Source organism: Apium graveolens, chromosome 3 (assembly GCF_009905375.1).
Source record: "Apium graveolens cultivar Ventura chromosome 3, ASM990537v1, whole genome shotgun sequence".
NCBI lineage: Eukaryota > Viridiplantae > Streptophyta > Magnoliopsida > Apiales > Apiaceae > Apium > Apium graveolens.
In genome coordinates, this window is record NC_133649.1 from 218981207 (window position 1) to 219005501 (window position 24295).

Consider the following 24295-nt stretch of genomic DNA (forward strand, 5'->3'; position numbering starts at 1 on the left):
GAGATTCTGAAGTGTGTACTAAGTTCAAAGTCTGTTCTGCCTCTACGTTGCCCTGAGTAGCCAACAGTTGATAGGCTGACACAGGGTGAGTAAAAGTGTCAGCATCCAAGGAAATGTTATTAATTACAGCTTTGTAATGTTGCTAAAATTGTCTTTCCTTATAGCTTTTGTACCTGCTTTTCTCTCATGCTCTCTCTTTTGTTACATCAGGGTCTCACCCTGGCTCCCCACCCTCACACCCTCACCTTCACCTACTAAGGTGGGACTCCTCTCACTCACTTTTACCAATCCTGAATAAATGGATTGCTTATTTTCACTCTTTTCCTCTCCTTTTTCCTGGGAGCAACCCAGCCTCTCACTCAATACACTCTCCTCTCTCAGTCCTAAGAGTGACTGTATAACCACTAAATCTTCTGCACTTGAAATAATTGAAGTTTGAAGTTGTGCAGAGATACTCGACGGATAAGTGATATCCATCGAGTGAGTGGTAATATAATCCGACGGAATTTTATCCGTCGGGATACAATCACTACTCGACGGATGAGCAATATCCATCGAGAGAGTAGAAATGAATGAGGTGGGAATGGAAACTATTGTTGACTCTGTGTTGATTGAAGATATTTGAGGCACAGATGTCACAATAGTATCTGAAAGAATTGGCAAGTGAGCCAACAAATCATCTAAAAGATGATGCTCACTTGCACTAGATTTTGGCTTCCCCAACAGAGTTAAAGAAGGGGAATCAGGAATTGAAGTGTTTATCATATCCACTTCCAGAGAGTTTATTGGTGAGTATGGTGTATCAGATGCTTCTATAAATAGAGATTTTGGATGTGATTCCACATTTATTGGAGCCACATCAAACTGAATTTGAGAGAGTGCATGGACTGTGTCTTTAGCACCAGTTTGCACTGTGTGTGTGCCCTGTGCATCCCCAGAGGTTTTAGATTTCTTCTTTCTTGTGTAAGTTTGGGGTGAGCTTGTGTCCCTAACCCTTTTGGCCTGTGCTCTGAGAGCTTTATTCAATAACTGCATCCTTTTGGGAGGATGCAGCTAGAAGTGAGCTTTTATCCTTTTTAAGCACTACAGTTTGTTGGGAAACTGCAGTGTGGCTAGGCTGGGATTCACTCAACTCTCTAATCTTATTCTTGGGGTTTCTTTTATGTTCACCCCTTCCCTTACCTGACTTTCCCTCCTTCACACTCCCCTCTTTTGCTTTTGTGGATTTTTCAACTGACATCTTTTGAGAGATGCCAGAGAGGGTTTTCTTTGATTTAGATTTGGAAATTGTAGAGGGTTTGGAGGCTTTTGTAGGCAACTGTTTGGTCATTGGCATAGTTGTCATAGCTACTCCTGCAGTCAAAGAAATAGTGGAGGTTGGAATAGTTGTAGGGATTGATGAACTTACCTCACTTACCTGAGGTGCCTGCATTACAGGAAAATAGAACATTGGCACATCCCTGTGATGGTTGGCTCTGTTGAAATCTGCAATGAGTCTTCTCTCTTGAACCCAACAAGCCAGTTTGTTGTTTGGGTACTCAAGCACAATCTCTTGACATAGATGGTTACCCAAAAACATGAAAAATCTAGCATAATATACTGTTAGGAATATATGTGCATTAGTTTGATGATATGTTTAACAAAACACTTAAGTAGAAATCTAGTGTTTGTAGCCTCAACGGATAAGACCATTTTGGCTATCCGTTGATGGTGTAGCTTTACTTAGAAATAAGTCTAGTGTTGTAGCACATTTCATTCTCTGAAATTTGAGATATAAATTCTTAAATGTTGAGGGAAATTATAAGTCATGTTGACTACTAGAGGATATGCAGATAGGAAGGCCAATTGTAAGTATTTCATGCCTTGTAATTTTGTATAAATGAAATGGTGTCAACGGATAACTTAAAGACCTTCAACGGATGAGAAACAAAGCTTCAACGGATGTCTCTAAAGCTTCAACGGATAACATCCTTCAACGGATGAGTGCATCAACGGATAGAGCTTCAACTGCTAACACATCAACGGATAAAGCCATCAACGGATGAAGGCTTCAACGGATGTTCTGTTAAATAGCAGTTGACAAGTGGTAGTTGTACCTACAAACAGAGGCACATGGGTTGACAGAGACAACTGAGATGTGGTAGCCTATTTCAGGAACATCAGAAAAAGCAGCCGTTCTACTCTAGTATAAAGAGGCAATAGTCAACAATGCACTGGAGTAAAATGGAGAAGAAACAAGTGGAGAACTTATTTTATTATTGTACTTTTTATCTCTGTCTTCACTTGTACACTTGGTGTTATATAAACCAAGTAGCAGCTAGTAATTAGAAGAGAATTTTTCCAGAGCTGTTTAGAAAAATCTTGAGAGAAAAATTATCTAGTTTGTACTAGGACGCAGATGTGATCAACTTCTTGAATCACAGATTTTCTGAAATACCATCTCTGGTGGAACAACAATCCACCAGAAAAGTTTTTAAGGTCTGTTGTGTTCTTTACATTAGTGTTTGAATATATATCTGTTAGTATTAGCTTAAAGCAATTCATACACTTGTTTATCTTAAACACATAGCCTTTGAAACTGCTCAAAACTTGAAAAAGTTTTGAGATTTACATTCAACCCCCTTCTGTAAATCTCATTGTTAGTTCATTAGGAATAACAATTGGTATCAGAGCAAGCTCTTGACACACAAAGAGTTTAAAGATCTTGGAAACTAACAAAGATGAGCAAGAAGGATATTGGAGTAAAAATCCCAGTTCTTGAAAAAGACAGTTATCACCATTGGAAGGTGAAAATGCACCTTCATCTACTCTCCCAAGATGAAGGTTATGTAAACTGCATTGAGAATGGTCCTCACATTCCCCACAAAGTAGCCATAGTTGCTACGGCCACAATTGCTGTTGGTCAATCCATTCCAAAACCTAGAGCAGAATGGACAATGGAAGACACAAAAGAAGTCCACAAGGATAAGAAGACTATGAACATTTTGTTTAATGGTCTTGACAAGGATATGTTTGATAATGTGATAAATTGCACAACTGCCAAAGAGGTTTGGGACACAGTTCAGCTACTGTGTGAAGGTACAGAACAAGTAAAAGAAAACAAAATGCAGCTTCTCATTCAACAGTATGAGTATTTTCATTTTGAAGAAAATGAATCTTTAAATGACACATTCAATAGATTCCAAAAGCTGTTGAATGGACTGAAGCTGTATGGTAGAGTGTACCAGGTGAAGGATTCAAATCTTAAATTTTTAAGATCCTTGCCAAAGGAATGGAAACCCATGACTGTCTCCTTGAGAAACTCTCAAGATTATAAGGACTTCACTCTTGAAAGATTATATGGAATCTTGAAGACTTATGAACTAGAGCTGGAACAGGATGAGGTATTGGAGAAGGGAAGAAAGAAAGGAGGTTCAGTTGCCTTGGTAGCTGAAAATGAGAAAGAATGCAGATAAGAAACTGTGAGATCTACATCAAACTCCAAAGATGGCACAAGCAAATCAGAATCAAGCAAGGGTAAGGAGCAAGTTGCTGAGAATGAAGACAACTCCAGCCAAGATGACTCTGATGGTATTGATGAGCATCTTGCATTTCTGTCCAGGAGATTTGTAAAGATGAAATTTAGGAAAAAAACTAGAGCCACTAAACCTCATAAGAACATGGTGGACAAATCCAAGTTTAAGTGTTTCAATTGTGGTATAAGTGGACACTTTGCAAGTGAGTGCAGAAAGCCAACTTTTGAAAAGAAGAAATTTGACCAAGTAGATTACAAAAAGAAATATTTTGATCTGCTCAAGCAAAATGAGAGGGCTCTCATTACTCAAGAAAAAGACTGGGCAGCTGATGGAGAAGAAGAGGATGAAGATGTGGAATATGTCAACTTGGCTCTCATGGCTGATTCTGAGGAAAATGAAGTTAGTTCATCAAGCAACCAGGGAAAAAGAAGAAATCTATGGTACTTGGACAGTGGCTGTTCAAGACACATGACAGGAGATTTCTCCCTGCTCACAGAGTTTAAGGAGAGAGCTGGCCCTAGCATAACCTTTGGAGATGACAGCAAAGGGTTTACTATGGGATATGGCTTGATTTCAACAAGGAATGTCATAATTGATGAAGTTGCATTAGTTGATGGTCTCAAGCACAACTTACTGAGCATCAGTCAACTATGTGATAGAGGGAATACAATTTCCTTCAATTCAGAAGCCTGTGTTGTCACCAGTAAGAAAGACAACAAAGTGGTTCTAACTGGAGTTAGAAAAGGAAATGTATACTTAGCTGACTTCAACTCTACAGATGCAGAATCTATTACTTGTCTCTTCAGCAAAGCAAGTTCAGCTGAAAGTTGGCTATGGCACAAGAAGCTATCCCATTTGAATTTCAAGACAATGAATGATCTAGTCAAAAAGGACTTAGTTAGAGGAATTCCTCTTGTTGAATTTCCAAGGGATGGTTTGTGTGATGCTTGTCAGAAAGGCAAACAAAGGAAAGCATCATTCAAAAAGAAGCTTGAAACAACAATTGATGAACCATTACAGCTGCTACATATGGATTTGTTTGGACCAGTCAATGTATTGTCAATTGCAAGAAAAAGATATTGCTTGGTGATTGTAGATGATTTCTCAAAGTTTTCATGGGTCTATTTTCTTGGATCAAAGGATGAAGCAAGTGAAATCATTATCAATCACATCAGGCAAGTCAATAATCATCCTGACTTGAAGGTTAGGAATATCAGGAGTGACAATGGAACTGAGTTCAAGAATTTGACAATGAGGCTGTTCTGTGAAGAAAATGGAACCATGCATGAGTTCTCAGCTCCAAGAACACCTCAGCAAAATGGGGTAGTTGAAAGAAAGAACATGTAACACCCCCAGATCCGGGGTCGGGAATCCGGGTTGTCACGGTCTTTCTTTCCACAATATCACTTTACTTAATTAATAATAAATACCCTCATGCTGTGACCCCACACTAACACACACCACAACTCGTTATAGTCTCAGAGATGAAATTGAAATAAGTACAAGTCTTTGAATCCACAATTTAAAATTATTACAACCCAAAATGATTACTTGATAATTTACAGTTAATTGCCATTATCTGCCACAAGTTATAATTATACATAATTGGATTCTCAAAAGTAGATGGTCTAAACTACAATGGATCTACCTCTGCAGCTATAGCAGCTACAATATCAGCGGGAAGACGCGGGACGCTTCCCACGCGCTTGCGCTGGGTCTGCTGGAGTCTGGCCATCTTTCCTAACTGTTGTTGTGTGATGAAGAAATAAAGCAAGGGTGAGCAGCAAGCCCACCAAAATAGTATGTATAATGATTTACAATATATGAGCCTACTCATAATACTCATGAAAGTCTTGGTCAAAAGAAATGAACCAAGTTTGATATCTTAATGCGATGAAGTCGCAAAATATTCAGTATATATATACATATATACTTTTCAAAATATTGGAAGTCCTCTTCCATGCATAATACACACAGAATTCCAGTGTATAACTGTATAAAAATATCGTTGCGAGGTGATCTCATATATCTAACCTTGTCTCAACGTTTTTCTGAAAATCTTTGTCATGCATAAGATAATCATTTACTAGATATAAGTTTAAAAGATGAAGTTACAAAATACTCCAATATACTTATATCTTTTCCAAATACTACTTGAACTACCACCATTCAAGTTATAATTAGTTTCCAAAGTTCATCACATAGACGAGACTACAAGATAATACTTGAATAGATTCAACCTTTAAAATATCATCAAAATAAAATGAAGTTATGAGATACTTCATTTGATGCAAACATTATTTTGAAAACTTGACCCTGCCAACACTCAACAATCGCCCAACCGTAGCCTTTCTATCGAAGTGCTTTGGGTAGTGTTGCAGAAATATCCAATTGGATGATGAACTCATTACGGGAGTTTACCGCGCCAGGAAGACCACTTACGATGATCAGTCGTAGTAGTACAACCCCACCATTTTCTACATGTAGAGGAGAACCTGTCGGATTTACTTGTCAACCGAACACTGAACTCCTAAGGAATGGACCGCCTTAGCGGAACTTCCAGGCCATTTGGGCCAATATAATAAGGCTGGGCCGGCGCTACTCGACCACTTACGCCACTCCTAGTTCAGATGAAATCCATGACTCTGAAACGTAAAGCTCGTTTCCCCCTTTCCCCAAGTAGAAACTTGTTGATACGGCTCCACCAAGAAGTCGTACCTAGTTGGAAAGGAAAACTCACCGATATTTCCCAGGCGATGCCTGTTAATGGATTAACTTGTTCCAAGAATTTTACTTCCCGAATATTGGGTAAGTAATCAAAAAAAACTCTTTTACCAAGACAGCAACCTTGTTGCGAATATAAAACACACCACCGAGCCGGATCCCCCATGTTTTGAGCGAGTATTTAAATCCCCTTTTTAAAAGGAAGATCTTAAATATAAAAATAGTTTTGGGATCCGCTCTATCTTTTGAAAATCATTTTAAAGACTCGAAAACACTTTAAAGAGGGTTTGGAGTAAAACTGATTTAATGAAGTAAATCAGTCCCCAGAATATTTAGAAAATGTCTGAATATTATTATTTAAATAATATTCCCATAAAAAAAATAATCTTTATAAAATAATTGAAGTAGAAGTATTAAAACTTATACTTGAAATGAATAGCAAATAATCAAAGATATACTTATACGAAAGTAATATCTTTATTTGAATAATCAAAAATAAGTTTGATTATCGACACCTTATTCTTTAATAAAATAAAGAATATATCTCAGCAAATAATCGGAGTCATAGATCCTCAAATGAACATTCAAATAATATTCAATAAATAAAATAAGCTGAGTCATAATACCTCGAATGAATATTATAAATAATATTCATTAAATAAAAGAAAGGAGTCATACATCCTCAAATGAATATTCAAATAATATTCAATAAATAAAATGAAGTTTAAAGTTATCGAATAAACCTTATTCGATTAATAGTTTGGAAAACTATAACCATATATATATATAAATATATATATATATATATATATATATATATCCATATCCATATAAAATCTACTCGGGATCCTCGACTCCCGGTTTTAGAAAATATTTTCACCCTTGGGTCCCTATACTAAGGGTATATGCAAGATACAACTATCCTCTAGCATAGGTATTATCAAATAAACCAACAGATATATATCTCAAGAATATAAAACAGGCATGCATATATACCATATCACATGCTACAATATATCGCAACATTTGCTAAATAACAATCATGCAATATCACAAGATAATGCATATACATACATTTACATCACAACAACAGTGTATCGGATAGAATACTTGCCTGAGCGACTTGGGGGTGAGAAAGGCTCGGGACGAGTCTGGCAACCTATAAACAACAAGTAAGTTGGAATTAAACCAAAATCACTTGTAAGTCTATGCTTTAACTAACTTAGACTCTAATGCTAGTTTTACGCTCACCGATACGCTTAAGTCACTCGGGTACCCTCGGCTCCACCATTTTTAATAACTTGACCTTTACGAGTTTTAACGCGATTCCTTCGCGAATGACTTACCAACTGCCTAACACACTTACCATAAATGTTTCATACATTAATTAACCCTTTTTGGTCTTTAACCTACATTCCAAAATAAGGCGAGGGAAAAAGTTTCGTTCGCGAAACGCCGTTACTTGAAACGGTCGTTTCTCCTAAACCGTAAATCGGAATCGGACGAACTACATATCAAAACGAAGCTCGTAACATGAGCTATCTAAACATGGCAGTGGTCACAATTTAACAGGGGGTTCTCGGGTCCTAATGCTATGCACAAAACAGTCCAAAGAAAATCGGACATTACGACGGCTATGTTTACGCGATTTCCCATTTTTAAAACTACCCACAATCATCACAAACCATCCTCAAATCCACACACATCAAACACCCATCCTTACCACATCATAACAATCCCAAACAATTCAATATTACTCATTCATACATATGCTTAACCTAACTTTAATCATGCTTTAAGTTTCTTTAAATCAAAACCACTAAATTATCATTTCATTTCACCACCATTCCAAATCTCAACTCTAAACATAACAACAAGATACCATAACATCTTACTCATCAAAATCACTTTATAATATATATGAACCTAGGGTTTGAAAGTGGTATACCTTCCTTGGATTGGTGGGTGAAGCTAGGAAGCCTTAATAAGCTTGGAGTAGTCTTAAGAAAGCTTGGATCTTCAAGAAAACAAGAAAAAAACTCAAGTTAAAACTTGAAAACACTATTCATTGTCTTCTCCAATGATTAAATCAAGAAGCTAGAGAAAGAATTTGTGGCTTAAACTTATGATATAGCCATTACTAAGCATAAAGAAGGTTAGGGAATTTTCTTACCAATTAAGGATGCTTGGATCTTGATTTTGGAAATTTTAAGCTTTGAAAAATGCAAAAAGCCGTGAGCAAGATGAAGAACAATGCCTTGGCTGATTTTTTTTTTGACTTTTGATGAAATGATTTGCTAGTTGGTTGGCTTGGTTTTGTTTTTGATTTAGCAAATTACCACCTTGTCCTTGCATTTGTGTGGTCCTAAATCAACCACACCTCCTTCCTTCCATGTCATGCTTATGTCACCCCTATGATGTCATCCTCCCTTCCTTGTCTCCTTTCTATTGGTTGGATGACATCACTCCCCTTAAACCCTTTGATTAACTCCCTAATCGTTTGCCTAATGACCGCTGATCTGTTGCACGGTTCGCTTAACTTTCGTTCTCGTTTATCGTTTGAAGGATCATACCCGGGATCTTATTACTTAGGTTCCCTTGACCTTTCTCAATACATTATATTCCTTTTTATGATCCTCTATTATAATCCTTTAATTTAAATCCTTTTTATCCTGTTACCTTATACTCAATTCTCTCCGTATCTTGTGGATTTCCGGGAAAAACCAAAGTGTTCGGAATTGGGTTCTGACGATATTTACATACACTTATATACTTCATATAGTACTAATAAAATCCCAGAATATCCATAACAGAACCCCTACATAGTGTGGCGTGAAAAGTTTTCTCATTCAGCTAAAACACTATTCACAAGGGTTACAAAAAGTTGAAAAATTTTGGGGTTATTACAGTCTCCCCTCCTTAAAAGGATTCCGTCCCGGAATCAGATAGAAAACAAATAGGGATACTTTCTTAGTATTGCACTTTCTAACTCTCAAGTCAATTCTCCCATATTGTGGTTCTACCATCAAACTCTTACTAGTTTGATAACCCTTCTCCTAAGCACTCGTTCCTTCTTAATCTATACCCTTCCTGGTTGGTCCATATAGGTTACGTCTGGTTGCATGTCTATGCGCTCATATGCCCCTATTTAACTGGCATCTGAATTACACTTCCTTAACATTGATACGTGAAACACGTTACGACCTGCTACATGTTCGGGGTTAGGGCTAGCTCATATGCTAACTTCCCAAACGTCTCAATATATCCCAGGGTCCAACAAATTGTAGACTTAGCTTTCCTTTCTTTCCGAACCTCATCAATCCTTTCCAAGGGATACCTATAACATTACTAGGTCCCCTATTTCATACTCTTTATCCTTTCGTGTCAAATCAACATACTTATCATGTCCATCTTGGGCTACTACCAGCCGTCCTCTGATTAGATCTATCATATCCTTGGTCCTTTGGACTACTACTGGTCCGAGCATCTTGCGCTCTACAACTTCATCCTAACATAAGGGAGATCGACATTATCTTCCCTCAAGGATCTCATAAGGCGACATCTCGATAATGACATATGATCTATTGTCGTAAGATAACTCAATCCGAATTAAGTGATCATTCCAAATTCTTTCAAGTCTATTGCACAGACTCTCATTATAGCTTTTATCATTAGAGCTTCTGCTTCTCAATACCCATTCTTTTCCAGTTCGTAATCGCTACTACCTTCCGTTCCTAATATTATACTGGTTATACTTTTGCTCGTTAGCGTTCTATAACCTTTTAATAACCACGTCAACCTTAGTATCACGAATGTGTTCCCATTCCGCATACTACCACCACTTTATTACTCTTTTTTTATCAGTTGTTTCTATTTTCCAAAATTTGATCAATCAAATAGAAGTAAAGGAATTTGTTGAGAGATCACTATGATCATGAACACTTGTTATATTGCATAGTTAGTACAGAAGGTGGCCAGCCTTTAGTACTTGACAAGCAATTAAACAATAGCTGGTATCCTACTCGGCTTCTATCACACAGATAGATAGTCATTCGGCAATACCTCCCCTTTTGGAAGGGTTGTTCTTCTCAGCTTACATGAAATGAAAAGAAGAGAAAAGAACGAACTGAAGAGAATTGTATATATGAAAAAAATATACTGCCACAAAATATCTGGCTTGGAACCTACCTCTGAACTATAGAGGTTTGTCATAGGAGAACAAAACATATACGTATTTATATCAGCATCAAGCATTATAGCCTCGTATTTCCCATGCCTAAATATTTTCGCTATCCCGTCCATCATTCTATGGACCCACACTCTTCCTTGAGCTTATACATAATCACCTTTGAAACTCCCTCGACATCGAAAATCGAATCTGGGATCTCATTCTAGACATCATCGTTACTTGAATTCTATGCTTGCACCGCAACCTTCCTCGTATAATAATACGACTCTCTATTGATAAGAAAGAATAATTATTCACTAGGTAGATACTCTACTTAATTAGTCTATCAATGATAACTTATACACTACCACTACCCGATTAGTGGTACTCAATCTCAACACCCATTCCAATACAACTCTTACGGTTGTAATCAGCTCATTAATCGCAGAATCATTACTGCCTTACTATGGTCCACCACTGACCTACTGTAGTCATTCATTTTCCATGAAGTCTTAATAACTAACCATACGGAGTCCATACATCTCGTATCTAATTCTCCTAAGGAGTTAACATAACCACCAATCACAATTCATGAAGAACACTCCAAACTCTGACGTACCTTCATGACATGAAGCAGATAAAAGTGCAGAAGAGTTTCAATCAAAGCAACGATAGCAGGTTAATACCATTCGTAATCATATGCCTTCAATAGAAGACTTAACTCAAAGGTTTGTTTAGTCCTTTTTGAAACATGGTCCTGGCTTATCTCAAGATAGGACCTCCTAAGATAGATAGCCCGTTCATGGCGATTACGCGAATTAAACCTTTACCAACTACTATTACGGTCGGGTATTGCACAGTCATCAGAAGGAAAGTCAATCTTCCAAACCATAATACAACCTTCACAACTTTAACCATCATCACTGTATTCCTCTCGCACGAGCGCCTATAATTATCCTCTTACCTTTAAAGTGTCGGCCACCTCTTTGGCCTTTCCTGATAGTAAAATTTCCTTACAGTCAATGTCACATTAACCACCTCCAAATAAATTTCTACCTTATTTCAATCACAGCTTATGTGAAAATGCTTTCCTTAAAATCTGATGAGTAAAAAAAATTCACCATTTTTCCATAAGTTATTGCCTCAGTCTTTAGAGGTTAATCACTGTCATGACTGACTCTCAATCATAATTAGAACATCTTTTTTTTTTTTTTTTTTTTTTTTTTTTAAGTCCTAATTGCCCTGAACAATTTTGACCTTTACTGGTTCGATCCATACTTTCTCGTGGTTTAACACGTGCCCCACTTGGCATCATTATAATTACGTCATATTTCTTTTATCAACATTTTTATTCTTGAGAATTTTGAATATTACCTTTCTCCTTGTAAAACCTCTAAGGTTATCCTTCAATCGTTCCTCCTGTATTCCCTAGATACAGGGCATATCAAAATACCATTCACTATTACTAGAACCATTGTCTATATACATCTTGAAAAATTTCTCCACTAATTCTTAAAGGTTATTGTTACCTTAATCCTTTCCAATTCATACTGTCAAAACTCATACTATCCCTATTAAGGGTGAAATGCCAACCTTTATGCATTCCCCTAGGATTCATTTTAAGTTACCGGTGTTCTATCCTTAATTCCACCTTTAAAAGGTACCTGCATCCTTCCATGGATAAATAAAGTCATATATCCCTGATAAGGGTATCTTGTTCAATCATTTCCACCTCGATAGTCTACACCGAATTTCACAATAGCATCCTTATTCAAGTTAAGGTCAATCCACATGGCCTCCAAAAGATAAAAATGGTTATCCGTTTTTCTTTCCTGATTTGGTAATGATCACATGGATGATCTGGAAGATATTGGTCGTGTTCAACGTGAACTTCTTCTTAATAAATCCTTATTTACTTTTGTTGTTTATCTCAACAGTCATCTCAATGTTGGGATATCTTTCATACCTGGCGTCTCTCTTCCTGGGTATCAAGCCACCGGTCTTACACTTCACATTCTTGAAGGTCACTTCCTTCATCCAATTTTCTTGATTTCTTACTTTCTTGTCTCCTCAGTCTATCCGCGTCTCATTATTTATCCTTCGAACTATCTCAAGGTTTCTTCGAATCCTCCCAACTTACAGGGGATAATATATATGTATCTCTTATGCCCTCAACCATCAATTTTAACTCATGGTGAATCACCCTCATCCTGACGATTACTTACTTTTCTATTTCTATTACTACGAGTCTTTAGGGTTTCCTCATACCCAACTTCCTTATCATTATTTCATGAACTAACACAACATAAGCATTGATTTCAAACATCCCGTCATTCTGGATTCGTATCCTCAGAACGAATCTTGACAACTTTTACAACTTAGATTCATAATTTATCATACTCGTCTGCCTTTGTTCTGACTCTAAAGCTTTTACACTATCTCCTTATCTTTGGGAATTACTTTCCCGAAAACAATTGACTGGACTTAAATCAGTTTATTATAATCTCTTGCTCCGTGCCTTCCTTGGCCTTTTACCAGCGGGTGGCCTCTCTCTTAGGAGGGTAAGTGATAAAAACAGTCTTTTGTGATTCGTCAATCATTTAGAATCTCAAATGATTCCTATATTTCCTTTAGCCAGGCTCTTGCCTCGACTGGGTCAGCTTGTTCCTTGGAACTCTGAGAGCTTAGCGATTTAAAGGTCCTGAAAGAATTTCCCACCGCACTGTCTCCTCAGGGTGGTGGTTGGGGATAATAGTCTAAGTTCTCTTTAGACAGGTCCATGAATTTCCGTATAGGAGTACCGTCTCGGGTCTCCTTGTCTCGCTCGACTTTTTGTTTCCTTAGTATGAAATGTTTCATCCTACTCCCCATAATTGGGGTCATCTTTTAATTTAAAATCCTCATTTTTCACTCCATTATGTTATGGGTTCCTTCTATCTTGATGGCGACCTCCCTGACTATCACGTTCAGGGTTTGCTCTAAATCTTATTCCTCAAACTAGCTTTCATCTAAGATCTCATCTTTAAGCTCTTGAACATTTGGAACCCAAATTCTGTAGGAATACCTCATTATTCCCTTCTCATCTTTCTCGGTATTAACCTCTTATCTATTTGTTGGCTCTCTGCCTTCATTCATAACTTTTTCTGGCACAATATGATCTTTTCCAATAATTCGGGCTGTATTGCTATCTCAAACAGCTTTTCGGTACCGGCTCCGGTTACCTTCACTACTATTTCCATTTTCTCAAAATCTCTTATAAACTCTCCCAAAGACATTATCATCTTGAGTCTCTCCTTTTTACTAAGGGCATCAGCCACCATATTGGCTTTCCCTGAATGATAAAGAATCTCCCAATCATTATTCTTGATTAGCTCTAACTGCCTCCTATGGCATATGTTGAGCTCTTTCTACGTGAAAATGTACTAGAGCACTTATGTCTTAGGTAATTCTCGCACTTCTCTCCATACAAGTAGTGCCTCCAATCTTTAGGGTAAAACTATTGCCACGAGCCTAAGCTCATGGGCGGGGATATCGAATTTCATATTACCTTAATTGTCTTGACATGTACGCGATTACCTTACCGTGCTGCATAAGTACGCACCCTAAGCCCTTGTGCGAAGCGTCACTACACTTCACCAAATCTCCTTTTCCATCCGGCAACGCCAGCATAGGGGCCGTCACCAACCTTTGCTTCAGTTCTTAAAAGCTATTCTCGCATTTCTCTGTCTATTCGAACTTCTCAGTCTTATGAGTAAGCCGCGTTAAATAGGCTACTATCTTTACAAACTTGAACGAACCTCCGGTAGTCGACCTAACCATGGTCATCAATTCATCAGTGGTCCTTTATCCAATCTTGTCAGGATCCTCCATGGGATCCTCCTCAACAACTATCCCTTCTAGGACAACATCCTCAACCGCTACATCCTCAATATCAACATCATCTGGTCCTGCATTAGGACACTCTATCGGATCCACAATCCGATCTCCAATTAGTAATAAAACATCATCGCGTTGTTGCTCCTCAACCTCAGGGTTCGGAGTCCCGCTACTCTATACGATAACGAACTACGCTTCTATCGCTACATTTATAAGGGTTCCCATAAGGGTTTTAACTGTCAGTACTACGTTAGGTAGTCCGACTATGAACTTGGCAAGAGTTCTTATTATCTTAGTGAACTTATTATCTTAACGTCCCATCATCTCTGAGGTTTATAACGCTTAGCTCTGATACCATTTCTGTAACACCCCCAGATCCGGGGTCGGGAATCCGGGTTGTCACGGTCTTTCTTTCCACAATATCACTTTACTTAATTAATAATAAATACCCTCATGCTGTGACCCCACACTAACACACACCACAACTCGTTATAGTCTCAGAGATGAAATTGAAATAAGTACAAGTCTTTGAATCCACAATTTAAAATTATTACAACCCAAAATGATTACTTGATAATTTACAGTTAATTGCCATTATCTGCCACAAGTTATAATTATACATAATTGGATTCTCAAAAGTAGATGGTCTAAACTACAATGGATCTACCTCTGCAGCTATAGCAGCTACAATATCAGCGGGAAGACGCGGGACGCTTCCCACGCGCTTGCGCTGGGTCTGCTGGAGTCTGGCCATCTTTCCTAACTGTTGTTGTGTGATGAAGAAATAAAGCAAGGGTGAGCAGCAAGCCCACCAAAATAGTATGTATAATGATTTACAATATATGAGCCTACTCATAATACTCATGAAAGTCTTGGTCAAAAGAAATGAACCAAGTTTGATATCTTAATGCGATGAAGTCGCAAAATATTCAGTATATATATACATATATACTTTTCAAAATATTGGAAGTCCTCTTCCATGCATAATACACACAGAATTCCAGTGTATAACTGTATAAAAATATCGTTGCGAGGTGATCTCATATATCTAACCTTGTCTCAACGTTTTTCTGAAAATCTTTGTCATGCATAAGATAATCATTTACTAGATATAAGTTTAAAAGATGAAGTTACAAAATACTCCAATATACTTATATCTTTTCCAAATACTACTTGAACTACCACCATTCAAGTTATAATTAGTTTCCAAAGTTCATCACATAGACGAGACTACAAGATAATACTTGAATAGATTCAACCTTTAAAATATCATCAAAATAAAATGAAGTTATGAGATACTTCATTTGATGCAAACATTATTTTGAAAACTTGACCCTGCCAACACTCAACAATCGCCCAACCGTAGCCTTTCTATCGAAGTGCTTTGGGTAGTGTTGCAGAAATATCCAATTGGATGATGAACTCATTACGGGAGTTTACCGCGCCAGGAAGACCACTTACGATGATCAGTCGTAGTAGTACAACCCCACCATTTTCTACATGTAGAGGAGAACCTGTCGGATTTACTTGTCAACCGAACACTGAACTCCTAAGGAATGGACCGCCTTAGCGGAACTTCCAGGCCATTTGGGCCAATATAATAAGGCTGGGCCGGCGCTACTCGACCACTTACGCCACTCCTAGTTCAGATGAAATCCATGACTCTGAAACGTAAAGCTCGTTTCCCCCTTTCCCCAAGTAGAAACTTGTTGATACGGCTCCACCAAGAAGTCGTACCTAGTTGGAAAGGAAAACTCACCGATATTTCCCAGGCGATGCCTGTTAATGGATTAACTTGTTCCAAGAATTTTACTTCCCGAATATTGGGTAAGTAATCAAAAAAAACTCTTTTACCAAGACAGCAACCTTGTTGCGAATATAAAACACACCACCGAGCCGGATCCCCCATGTTTTGAGCGAGTATTTAAATCCCCTTTTTAAAAGGAAGATCTTAAATATAAAAATAGTTTTGGGATCCGCTCTATCTTTTGAAAATCATTTTAAAGACTCGAAAACACTTTAAAGAGGGTTTGGAGTAAAACTGATTTAATGAAGTAAATCAGTCCCCAGAATATTTAGAAAATGTCTGAATATTATTATTTAAATAATATTCCCATAAAAAAAATAATCTTTATAAAATAATTGAAGTAGAAGTATTAAAACTTATACTTGAAATGAATAGCAAATAATCAAAGATATACTTATACGAAAGTAATATCTTTATTTGAATAATCAAAAATAAGTTTGATTATCGACACCTTATTCTTTAATAAAATAAAGAATATATCTCAGCAAATAATCGGAGTCATAGATCCTCAAATGAACATTCAAATAATATTCAATAAATAAAATAAGCTGAGTCATAATACCTCGAATGAATATTATAAATAATATTCATTAAATAAAAGAAAGGAGTCATACATCCTCAAATGAATATTCAAATAATATTCAATAAATAAAATGAAGTTTAAAGTTATCGAATAAACCTTATTCGATTAATAGTTTGGAAAACTATAACCATATATATATATAAATATATATATATATATATATATATATATATATATATCCATATCCATATAAAATCTACTCGGGATCCTCGACTCCCGGTTTTAGAAAATATTTTCACCCTTGGGTCCCTATACTAAGGGTATATGCAAGATACAACTATCCTCTAGCATAGGTATTATCAAATAAACCAACAGATATATATCTCAAGAATATAAAACAGGCATGCATATATACCATATCACATGCTACAATATATCGCAACATTTGCTAAATAACAATCATGCAATATCACAAGATAATGCATATACATACATTTACATCACAACAACAGTGTATCGGATAGAATACTTGCCTGAGCGACTTGGGGGTGAGAAAGGCTCGGGACGAGTCTGGCAACCTATAAACAACAAGTAAGTTGGAATTAAACCAAAATCACTTGTAAGTCTATGCTTTAACTAACTTAGACTCTAATGCTAGTTTTACGCTCACCGATACGCTTAAGTCACTCGGGTACCCTCGGCTCCACCATTTTTAATAACTTGACCTTTACGAGTTTTAACGCGATTCCTTCGCGAATGACTTACCAACTGCCTAACACACTTACCATAAATGTTTCATACATTAATTAACCCTTTTTGGTCTTTAACCTACATTCCAAAATAAGGCGAGGGAAAAAGTTTCGTTCGCGAAACGCCGTTACTTGAAACGGTCGTTTCTCCTAAACCGTAAATCGGAATCGGACGAACTACATATCAAAACGAAGCTCGTAACATGAGCTATCTAAACATGGCAGTGGTCACAATTTAACAGGGGGTTCTCGGGTCCTAATGCTATGCACAAAACAGTCCAAAGAAAATCGGACATTACGACGGCTATGTTTACGCGATTTCCCATTTTTAAAACTACCCACAATCATCACAAACCATCCTCAAATCCACACACATCAAACACCCATCCTTACCACATCATAACAATCCCAAACAATTCAATATTACTCATTCATACATATGCTTAACCTAACTTTAATCATGCTTTAAGTTTCTTTAAATCAAAACCACTAAATTATCATTTCATTTCACCACCATTCCAAATCTCAACTCTAAACATAACAACAAGATACCATAACATCTTACTCATCAAAATCACTTTATAATATATATGAACCTAGGGTTTGAAAGTGGTATACCTTCCTTGGATTGGTGGGTGAAGCTAGGAAGCCTTAATAAGCTTGGAGTAGTCTTAAGAAAGCTTGGATCTTCAAGAAAACAAGAAAAAAACTCAAGTTAAAACTTGAAAACACTATTCATTGTCTTCTCCAATGATTAAATCAAGAAGCTAGAGAAAGAATTTGTGGCTTAAACTTATGATATAGCCATTACTAAGCATAAAGAAGGTTAGGGAATTTTCTTACCAATTAAGGATGCTTGGATCTTGATTTTGGAAATTTTAAGCTTTGAAAAATGCAAAAAGCCGTGAGCAAGATGAAGAACAATGCCTTGGCTGATTTTTTTTTTGACTTTTGATGAAATGATTTGCTAGTTGGTTGGCTTGGTTTTGTTTTTGATTTAGCAAATTACCACCTTGTCCTTGCATTTGTGTGGTCCTAAATCAACCACACCTCCTTCCTTCCATGTCATGCTTATGTCACCCCTATGATGTCATCCTCCCTTCCTTGTCTCCTTTCTATTGGTTGGATGACATCACTCCCCTTAAACCCTTTGATTAACTCCCTAATCGTTTGCCTAATGACCGCTGATCTGTTGCACGGTTCGCTTAACTTTCGTTCTCGTTTATCGTTTGAAGGATCATACCCGGGATCTTATTACTTAGGTTCCCTTGACCTTTCTCAATACATTATATTCCTTTTTATGATCCTCTATTATAATCCTTTAATTTAAATCCTTTTTATCCTGTTACCTTATACTCAATTCTCTCCGTATCTTGTGGATTTCCGGGAAAAACCAAAGTGTTCGGAATTGGGTTCTGACGATATTTACATACACTTATATACTTCATATAGTACTAATAAAATCCCAGAATATCCATAACAGAACCCCTACATAGTGTGGCGTGAAAAGTTTTCTCATTCAGCTAAAACACTATTCACAAGGGTTACAAAAAGTTGAAAAATTTTGGGGTTATTACAGAACAGATCTTTAATTGAGGCTGCTAGAACAATGCTTGAAGAATCAAAGTTACCAACATATTTCTGGGCTGAAGCTGTTAATTATGCCTGCTACACTCAGAATATTTCTTTGATCAATCAAGCTAAAGGCATGACTCCTTATCAGTTGTTCAAGAGAAGAAAACCAACTCTAAACTTTCTTCATGTCTTTGGATGTAAATGCTTTATACTGAGAAATCAATCTGACCATAAAGGGAAGTTTGATGCAAAGGCTGATGAAGGGATATTTGTTGGTTACTCAGTTGGAAAATCTTATAGGGTCTACAATCTAAGAACCAACATTGTTATGAAATCTGTGCAAGTTGTGTTTGATGATAAAAAGATTGATGGACTAACATATGAGGGACACCATGAAAGACTCAAATTTGACAACATTGAGATATATTGTGATGATAGTGAAGAGGAGATTGATGGAGATGACACTTCAAAAGGGATTCAAGATATGCCCTTGGATAATGCACATAATTCTGCATCCGTTGAAAGAGGCAATGCAGTATCCGTTGAAAGACATAGTGCATCATCCGTTGAAGTACATAATGAAGCATCCGTTGATCATAGTTCATCAACGGATAATTGATTTACATCATCAGTTGATAGAACTCCAAGTTTCCTGCAAAGGACCAACAACTCAGGGGGAGTTTCAACTGATCAACACTCTGTCTCACATCACGACAATACTGAGGCCACCTCATCTAGAGCACATCTTCCACCTCAAAGGAAATGGACCAAGAATCATCCCTTTGAACTGATCATTGGTGATGCATCATCTAAAGTGCAAACAAGAAAAGCTACTCAAAATGAATGTCTGTATAGTAGTTTTCTATCTCAGGAGGAACCTAAGAAAGTGGAAGAAGCCTTAATGGATCCAGATTGGATATTAGCTATGCAGGAAGAGCTGAACCAATTTGAGAGAAACAAAGTTTGGAAGCTGGTACCCAAGCCAAAGAACAAGAGTTCCATTGACACAAAATGGGTATTCAGAAACAAGATGGATGAAAATGGCATTGTCATAAGGAATAAAGCCAGATTGGTTGCTAAAGGCTATTCTCAACAAGAGGGAATAGATTTTGATGAAACATTTGCTCCAATTGCAAGACTTGAAGCCATCAGAATCTTTCTAGCCTATGCAGCTAATGCCAATTTCAAAGTCTAACAGATGGATGTCAAGAGTGCATTTCTAAATGGGGAATTGGAGGAAGCAGTTTATGTAAGCCAAGCTCCAGGTTTTGAAGATCAAAATTTTCCAGACCATGTGTATTATCTGTTGAAAGCACTCTATGGACTAAAGCAAGCACCTAGAGCCTGGTATGAGACTTTGTCAAAGTTCCTTCTAGATAATCATTTCACAAGAGGTATTGTTGACAAAACTCTCTTCTTTAGAAATGTTAATGGCTCTAAGATACTTGTACAAATTTATGTAGATGATATTATATTTGGATCTACAGATGATAAGCTTTGTAAAAAGTTTGCTATATTAATGCAAAGTAAATATGAAATGAGCATGATGGGAGAGCTAACTTACTTTCTTGGGTTACAAGTAAAACAAGTTAGTAGTGGAATTTTCATTAGTCAAACTAAATATATTTATGATCTTTTAAAGAAGTTTGACTTAATGGATTGTTCACCTGCAAAAACTCCCATGGCCACTGCCACTAAGCTTGAATTAAACAAGGCTGAAAAGTCTGTGGATATTACAAGTTATAGAGGCATGGTTGGCTCACTTTTATATTTAACTGCTAGTAGACCTGCTATAATGTTTTCTACATGTCTCTGTGCTAGATTTCAAGCTGACCCTAAAGAATCTCACTTAGTGGCCATTAAAAGAATTTTCAGATATCTCAAGGGGACTCCAAATCTAGGAATTTGGTACCCTAGAGAGTCTGGTTTTGATCTAATTGGCTACTCAGATGCAGATTATGCAGGTTGCAAAATAGACAGGAAAAGCACAACAGGCACCTGTCAATTTCTAGGGAACAAGCTTGTATCATGGTTCAGCAAGAAGCAGAATTCTGTTTCCACATCAACAGCTGAAGCTGAGTACATTGCAGCTGGTAGTTGCTGCGCACAAATACTATGGATGAGGAACCAGTTATTTGACTATGGTATGACTGTTGACAAAATTCCAATATTTTGTGACAACACAAGTGCCATTGCCATTACTGAAAATCCAGTGCAGCACTCAAGAACCAAGCACATTGATATCAAGTACAACTTCATTAGGGAACATATGATGAAAGGTACAGTGGAACTTCATTTTGTTCCAAGTGAACAACAAATTACAGACATATTTACCAAGCCACTTGATGAATCAACATTCACAAGATTGGTAAGTGAGCTAGGTATGCTTAATTACTCTTAAAATTCATGTCCTTATTGCAATTTGAATTGAAGCCTGAAATGTATTAGCTGCAAGAACAAATTTGATTTTTAACACAGATTATTCCATCAACGGATATTCCTTATCCGTTGAAAGTCAAAATTGTTCTGTCAACGGATGTTCATTATCCGTTGAAAGTCATATACATTTCTGAAATTTTTATCCGTCAACGGATAAAACTGAAGTGCTCTTCAACGGATGACAGTTTACCTTATCCGTTGAAATATCACATCAGTCGATTCAAGTGTTTCACAGCCGTTGATTCTATTGTCTTAACCGTTGATACTCATACATACAGCTGTATGTATTTGTATTAAAGGTAGTTTTTAGAATACTTACAGTTTATTCTTAAACGGCTGAAATTCACTTACATATATTTATTGTTTAATCTCTTATTTATGCTTTTTAATTTGAGAAAGTATATAAGCCCTTCTGATTTTTCATTTTTTACTTTACGCTTTCTTGAAACTTCAAAGCTTTTACCATTTTCTCTCTGCAAAACCTTCAAGTTATTCTCTGCAAATTCTACTCACAACAATGGCACCAGTAGTAAAGATTATGTCTCAATCCGGATTCATCTATGAGAAGAACAATTTCATAGCTTTGGTAGCAAAGAATGAAGCCCACTCAGATTATCACAAAATGATGGACTTCATCAAAAACTGTAAACTTAGCTATGCAATGCTGGAAGCCCCAACGATTTACTGTGAAGTAGTTGAGGAGATTTGGACAACTGCTGAGTTCAACTCCATAGATATGACCATCTCTTTCACTCTCAAAGGTAAAAATCACTGTGTTAACTGTGATGATTTACTAGCATGTTTTAAATTGCCTGAGAACAATGCCATGACACCACATACTGATAATGATGTATCTAGCATGTTAGATTCCATAGGTTATTCTCTTAACTCTGCTAGTTTAGGGAGTATTAAAAGAAAAGGCCTTAGGAAAGAATGGAGTTTTCTTGGGGATGCCTTTATCAAGGTTTTCTCTGGGAAAATTAGCAATTTTGATGCCATAACTTCATCTCTTGTTAATATGCTCTATATGCTTGTTTCTGATAGGTATTTTAATTTTAGCAACTATGTTATGCTAGAATTGGGTACTAGATTAGGTAACAAAGCTAATAGATCTAATAACATCTATTATGCTAGATTCTTTATGTTATTGGCTAACCATGTTGCTGAAGGTTTGGTCATAACCAATGAGAATAATAAACTCAAGTGCTGGGCACAAGAGAAAAGAGTTCTTGCAGATTTATTGAGAATGGATCTCAACAGCAGTGTGCCATTGGTATATTTACCAATCATGAATGCACCTCAGGTAAGTGAGGTAATTGCTTCTACAACTCCTACTTCTTCCAACCCCTCTATTTCTTTATCTTCTAGTGTGGCCATGGAATCTGTGACAATGCCCCAACAGATTCCTACCAAGGTCACCAAAACTAAACTTTCAAAATCAAAGACAAAGAAAACTACCTCTGTTGTTTCTCAAAAGACAACAGTTGTAACATCTACCATTAACCTTGAAGGGAGTGAACAGGGTGTGAGTGGTGAGGGGAGGGGTGAACATCAAAGAAACCCCCAGGATAAGGAAGGAGAGTTAAGTGCTTCCCAAGCTAGCCAAGCCACAGTTTCTCAAAAAGCTGTGGTGGTTGAAAGGGTTACTAGCATATCCCTAGCTGCATCCTCCCAAAAGTATGTAACTATTGAAAATAGTTCCCAACCAGGAACACAGAACAAACGAGGGAGGGACACTAAAGCCAAACACTCACCAACAAAAGCCTTTATTAGAAGAAAGAGAGCAAGAACCCAATCTTCTACACAGGGTGCACACACTGCACAGATACATCCATCTGTATCTATGCCTTCTCAAACTCAGTTTGATGTGGCTCCAACAAATGTGGAGTCACAGCCCCATTCTCTCACAATTAACACACATCAATCACCACACACTTCTTCACCATCTCTAGATGTTGATATGTTATTCCTATCAATTCCTGATTCTCCCTCTTTACAACTCAGGGAGGAGCCCCACTCAAATACAGGTGATCATCATCTTTTAGATGATTTGTTGGATCACCCGCAAATTCTTTCAGATTTAATTGAAGGATCTGTGTCACCAAAACTCATATCAATCTACACAGATTCAACAGTTATATCACTTTCAATTTCTACTTCTTTTCCTTCTTCAACGGATATCACTCATCCGTTGACAAGTGGTTGTTCTTCAACGGATAAGCTTAACAGCAGTTATCCGTTGATACCATCAGTTTCACCTTCAACGGCTATTTCTCATCCGTTGATAGTCTCTACACACACAACTGAAACAATTCCAAGTGTAGAAGACTTGATTACTGTACAATCACTTCTAGGACTGAGGGAAGGGAATGACAATTTGAGTGAGAGGCTGGGTTGCTCCCAGGCAAAAGGAGAGATTGAGAGCTCAAACATGCATGCTATTTTTTCCAGCATGGCAAAAGTAAGTGAGAGGAGTACCACCTTAGTAGGTGAAGGTGAGGGAGTGAGTTGTGTGAGCCAGGGGGAGCCCCTGATGCAAGAACATAGAGAAAATGAGAGAAAGGCAGGTACAGCAGAAATAAGGATGGATCCAGCCATTGCTAGTGAGTCAATGATTGTGAATGATGCTGAAAAGGAAAGACAATTTCAGCAACATTACAAAGCTGTTATTGATAACATTTCCTTGGATGCTGACACTTTTACTCATCCTGTTTCAGCCTATCAATTATTGGCTGCACAGGGCATTGTGGAGGCAGAAAAGACACTACATCTAGTACATACAACAACATCTCTTCAAAGGGACAAAGCTGCTATTAACAAGATGCCTTCAACAGCTGGTGAGTCATTTGAAGAATTTGGAGTAAATTCTGATGATGATGACTTTGTTTCTTCTGATGGAAGCATGAACTTAGGGGGAGA